We start from the raw sequence: 6,698 nt of genomic DNA, 5'->3' as shown, positions 1-6,698 counted from the left end.
CTTAAGCTTATTTGACCAAAATTTCATTTAGCTTAATTTCTTATAAGTATTTGGTAGATAAATTATTTACCAAAATAAGAGTAGCTTGTGAGTAATAAGTTACTTGTTTCTTATTTTTAATCCTTCAATTTAAAATATTAAATATGGAGTACTTACTAAGTCCTTTTATGCCATTTTACTAAACAATAACTACCTTTCGGTTAGTTTTCCAAACACTTTTTATTTAATCAGTTAACTTATCAACTCCTACTTTTCAGTTACCTTTTAAGCTATTTTTTTTAGGTTTAAGTTAACTTTTCAATTTTACTATGACTAATAAAATCTGAGATATAGTATATGAATAAGTACTTTGTATGTTATTAATATACCATATAATTAGTTACATTGTGTATTTAGAGTACCACCTACTATTATTCTTTTAATCTTTCCAAATTTCCATGAGTCCAACACTCAAACTCTAAATGGTTAAAAAAAGTTTCGATTTTCTGCATTGTAATTAATTTTTTTGTTCTCCGTGTTCAAGTTCAGAAGAATTATGCATATAATTTTATCCTTGCAAAATGAATCTTAGAAGAAATTAATATTATGTAATGGTTAGATTACAATTGATCATCAGTTGATCATATACGAATAATACTATGAGTTGCTGCAAGCTTTAAGTTGTCAAACCACCAAATTTTACTTCGGTTATTCCCGGTTTCGTTCCTCTACGATCTAATGATCTACACATTCTTATATAGTACTCCCTCCAAGTTTTTTTTATCTTCCCCTTTCAATAAAATACTCCTCACATATATATTAGAGAAAGGGTAAGATAAAAAAAAACTTGGAGGGAGTATAAATTAATGAAAAAATAGTTTACACTTACCTATTTAAGGTGAATTAGTCAAATAGTTGACACTTTTCTTTTCTAGTAAATAAACAAACTCATGTGGGTGGGGACCATTTTATTTCCTCCTCATTTCAAGTTTCTTTTGTTTTTTTAATAATTATAAACTCATTCCTCTCTCATTACCTTAATAATCGTGTATAAAGTAATTGTAAACTATTGACCGGTAGGGAGGGAGTAACATATATAGATCGGTGAATTATTTTATATGTATTGATCACTTGAATGCATGTGTATCGAGGCATGTATGATTTATATACACACTCCAATAATTATTTTGTGATTATATTTTGATGAAGTAACCGTAGTGTATACTTCGTGTAACTACGAACTACATCATCTTACCATAATACTTTAATCAAATAAATTCATTATTTATCCATCAGCTTCTTGAATTTTGATGCGGGAATACAAACTACAAATGTATGAGACCATAAGTGTGAGAAAAATAAAAATGATAACTTGGCCTATTATAATTCTCTGTTATCTGTTTGATAATTGTAATCTAGTTATATTAGGATAATTTTACTAAAATATATTTGATCTACTTATATTAGGATAATTTTATTAAATTTTGTTTTAAATATTAAGAAATCTACTTTTATTAGGATAATTTTAGTAAATTTGTTTCGAAATCTACTATTGTTAGGGTTTTTAAATAAATTGGACTCTCTAATATCGCTCGAAAAGTTCCTGCTTTATATATATGTAATTGATGATTAGGATAATTTTATTAAAATATATTTGATCTACTTATATTAGAATAATTTTATTAAATTTTTTTTTTAAATATTAAGAAATTTACTTTTATTAGGATAATTTTAGTAAATTTGTTTCGAAATCTACTCTTGTCAGAATTTCTAAAAAAGTTAGACTCTCTAATATGTTCGAAAAGTTTCTACTTAATTAAAAATGATAACTTGGCCTATTATAATTGTCTGTTATCTGTTTAATAATTGTAATATACTTATATTAGGATAATTTTACTAAAATATATTTGATCTACTTATATTAGGATAATTTTATTAAATTTTATTTTAAATATTAAGAAGTCTACTTTTATTAGGATAATTTTAGTAAATTTGTTTCGAAATCTACTATTGTTAAGATTTCTAAAAAAGTTAGACTCTCTAATATCGCTCGAAAAGTTCATGCTTTATATATATATGTATTGATTGATTGGTTATTAGCTAGAGAAGTAGTGCAGAGAATGGAAAGTAAAAGAATGGTTTTGGAGAGGGTGGTGTTACGATGTGGGCGAGACAAAATGTTGGTGGTAAGATGAAGACTGGTGAAAGTTGGTGGTAGTGACAAATATGATGGTCGTAAAAAGGGGCTAATGGTAGTTTAAGGCATCACTTAATAAGCCAATTACACAAATGTTGATGAAATTAAGTAACGGAATAAAAGTTTAGGGTTACGGATATGATTAATGATTAAAGTTAGGAGTATCATGTATGTTTCGGAAAGTGTAAAGGTACCATGTAAAAATTGCAAAACACATGGGTACTATGTAGAATATCCCTTAAATAAAACTACAATCTAAAAATTTGAATACATACGCATTCACCCGCATGTGTAGGATACTAAGACCCTGTTTTTTTGGGCTGAATAAAGCTGAGCTGAATTAAATTTAGCTGGAGTTAGCTGAATTAAATTTAACTGGAGTTAGCTGAATAAAGATAAATAGAGCTGGAATAAGCTGAGCTGAGTAAAACTGAGCTCAACCAAAATGGTATAAACTAGTATAGATTGCGTACTATAGTACGGTATTTGTAAAGGGATATGTTAGGGAAAGTTGTAATTAAAATGTTGCCATTAAACATTTTTATATTTAATAAATCTAATATTATAAAGTTTTGTATTAAGACGAATTCTGAATCACCTATAATAGTTGAGAATTCATTTTTTGTGTTTTTTATGAAATTTGGCCTACATTGAAGTTACATAAAAGGTATTTTAGATGCCTGATATTTTTAGAAAGTTGATTTGGAAAAAAATATTCAGAAATTGATTTAAAAAATTTAACAAATTACATCTCTATATTTCTTGATTTTTAAGATAATAAAAATTTTAAATAAATGGAATCAGATTAGTCATAAATATTTTGTAAGAATAACACTGAGTGAGATTTTTTAGCAAGAATTTTGCCAATTAATGGAACCAAATTAATGGACTAAATTAACAGTGGGCCCACTTACTTCATTAGTTAGAATTTGCCAAGAGTAATAATAACATTGAGCGGGAATTTTTAAGTAGTGTTAATATTTTAGTATACAGGGTATTGTAGGTCTCTTGAGAGACGGTCTCTCAATAATTTTACAGAGAGACTATTTTACAATTTTAAGAAAAAGTGGTACCAAAGGTAATAAAATAGATACAAATCATGATTAAAGATAAAATGGGTACTTTTATTATGTAAATAGGCACGAAATTAGTATGTCACGATCAACAATAAAAGGGTCACGATCAACAACAAATAAAAGGGTGCGGAAGACTGGTCTCTCAATAACTTATTGAAAGACCGTCTCTCCCAAATTTTAGTGATTATTGATTTATTTTTTCTATGAGGTTCAGTTGAAAAGAATCGTATCAAATGTGCGCGAAGTTTAAGGGAAGTATTGTGTATTGTGTATTTAATTCCAATTAGTGTATCTTTTTTCTCAAAATAGATTGACAACAATATTAATTAACTAGTCCCTCCGATCCACACCAAAGGTAACACTTGCTTTTGGCACTATTCATGGTCGTAGGGAATCTTTGATATTATTCTTAATCTATAAGACAAAAATATAGTCATGTGAGACCTTGTTTGATTTATCGTCATGAATGCTATAATTATATCAAATTTTTATAATTTTTAATAATGTGTAACTAAAGATATTCACGTTGCAAAACGTGTCTCGACAAGTGTAATAAAGCAAGTGTTACCTTTGGTGTGGATAAGAGGGAGTACAATATATTTTTGCTTAAAATAGAAGATGTTTAGTTCCAATTGTAACACCCCTATATACCAAGGAGCCTTAACAAGACCTTCCCTAGCATATAAGGGCATTACCATCTCGGTTACCTGAGAACAGTAATAATCAAATGTCGATAAAAGAACAATTAAGTTATATTACAAGTGATTAACAAAACTAACGATATAAAGATACAACTCAAAACCACTATCAACTATATGAACTACTACTGTCGTGACTCGTGATATACTCATCCCGCTAAGCACCCAGCTATCATCCAGATCACAACCTGCTAAGACTGACTGCTCATCATAGTGGATCACGGCAGACACAACAAAAACAAACAACAAAACAAAATCACACAAGGTCAGCAACTGAGGGAACAGACACACAACCACAGACACCACACAGGCACGACAATACACACACACACACACACACACACACACACACACACACACACACACACACACACACACACACACACACCACATCTCCTCCAATCAATCACCGTCACCGATTGTCCACTGGACCAGCCCTGCCAGTGGGGGACCGCAGCCGTTCCCACCTAAGCCCCGCTCATCATATCGAGCGATAAACCCATGTCCATTAATGTGCACATCCCTTCCCGTGGCGGATTCCACGGAGGGCGAACTACGGGCGTGAAACCACTCTTGCAATTGACTCCACTCAGCCGAGGACGCACCTCGAGAACTATAGACAAACAATCACAAGCAGCTGCACCACAACAACGATAATAAAAACAACACAACACCAACCGATTATCACCATCAACCAACCATACCGACACTAATCAACCAAACCACATCAAAGACACTCTAGACAACCAACAATATTGAGTAGGCGAACCTACCTTTAGCCAACAGCAGCGATTCTGCGTCCGATCACATGATACCAATCAACGAAGCAACACACCTATACACACACAGTACACTCAACTATCACTATCACTACAACCCTAACTGAAAACAACGATGATGACGATAACATACCTATACATAGCAATCCGGCGTCAAGACCGCTACCCGACTCAAGCATCCCATCCCCATGATGTAAACATCCCCAAGTACCTCAAGGCAAGGGTTATGGTGAAGGAGAAAGAGAGTGACGGCATCTAGGTTTAGGAAATGAAGTGCAGAAATGATTTGAGGTTTCACGAAACACGATTTATAATTCCCCGCTGCAAACCCCTTACTCGATTAAGTAACTAAATTACTCGATCGAGTGACCCCTACTCGATCGAGTGACCCCTACTCGATCGAGCTCCCAAGCTACTCGATCGAGAAGTCTCAGCTAGATCGAGTAACACACAAACCAAACCTCACATCGTCACCAGTCATCATTCGTAAGGTTTCCGAAGGTCAAGATAGGTGCCTAAGGCCGGTCAACGTCGGTCAACAGGTCCCTAAAAAGACAGGTATTATAGTCTTCCCCCCTTAAAAAGAACTTTGTTCCCGAAGTTCGACTCATCCTCCCTCGCGACACATGATAACGAAACGAAGGTCAACATCACCGTTTACCCGACACAGGTCAACATTATCGTTTAAGAACATCATCCCACTATGTATGCTCATCAGACATCATCATCATCCACCTTAGCACACAATACGCAACACGACTCTCAGCGCATCACCAACTTCCTTTTGAATCACTGAACACATACTAACCACAAGAACGACTAACTCGACTATCACTTGCACTTACTACATAATATTATCCAAACCTACACCAACACAACTATCATACTATACTTTCATCCATCACTTGTCAACGATTACCAATTATAAAACATACAAAACAACGGTCCTACCATTGATTCACAACGATATACGATTCATTCCACTCTATCACTTTAGCCACACAACACAACTCTACTGATAACAACTCTACTACCGCTAATAACATCTAATTTTCATGACAACATAACAAATAATTAACTGAAAATGAAGTATTACGACATGCTATTCTATTCAACAATTATAACTCTTACTCAATTACACAATAACCACAATAGAATTATCCAAGCAAATATTGAACACGCTTCAAATGTCATGGAGATACTATAAAATATCACGAAAATGCTGTAAAATTGTTATAATTACGTCATTTTCCCTTTGCGACATTACTCTTCCCCACTTAAAAGGAACTTCGTCCCCGAAGTTCACCATCAAACAACTTTTCTGTCCCTCAAACCGATTACATATTATACCATATTGACATTACGTACGAACTGCTAAGCAAACCTTGACTCATGATGACATAATATACTTTTTGACATTACACAACTTGACTCGTATAAACGTAAAACCAATGAAAACGTGTATCACACCACAAGATATACCATTACCAACTAGCAGCTGTGTCGTCTACTACCTTGTTATATGATCACACTAATTATGCAACAAAATTATAATCATGGTACCCTATCTTTCTAAGGCGGCTTGAAATAGTATACAAAATTATATAAATATCTCCGAGAGTTGTACAAATTAACCAACATGCATATTCGACTCATGAAAGCCATGACACTTTCTTGACATTACGCAAACATGACATGGCAAGAATTATTCCCTGAACACCTCCCACCAACCATTAGCAATTTGAACAACACCACTGAACACCTCCCACCAACTATCAGACATGGCAAGAATTATTCCCTTATATGACCATACCAAAACGCAACAAGAATTGTAACCGTTGGACATTACGTTACTTGAAGCAATTTGATTTATCGTTTCAACCGATATACCTGGAATTGAAAATTGTATACATTGTATGACCACACGCAATAATATAGCCATCGTTGAGGCTAAACAATGATATAAAAC

This window comes from Silene latifolia, chromosome Y (assembly GCF_048544455.1).
Source record: "Silene latifolia isolate original U9 population chromosome Y, ASM4854445v1, whole genome shotgun sequence".
NCBI classification, from domain to species: domain Eukaryota; kingdom Viridiplantae; phylum Streptophyta; class Magnoliopsida; order Caryophyllales; family Caryophyllaceae; genus Silene; species Silene latifolia.
This window is presented reverse-complemented; position numbering follows the sequence as displayed.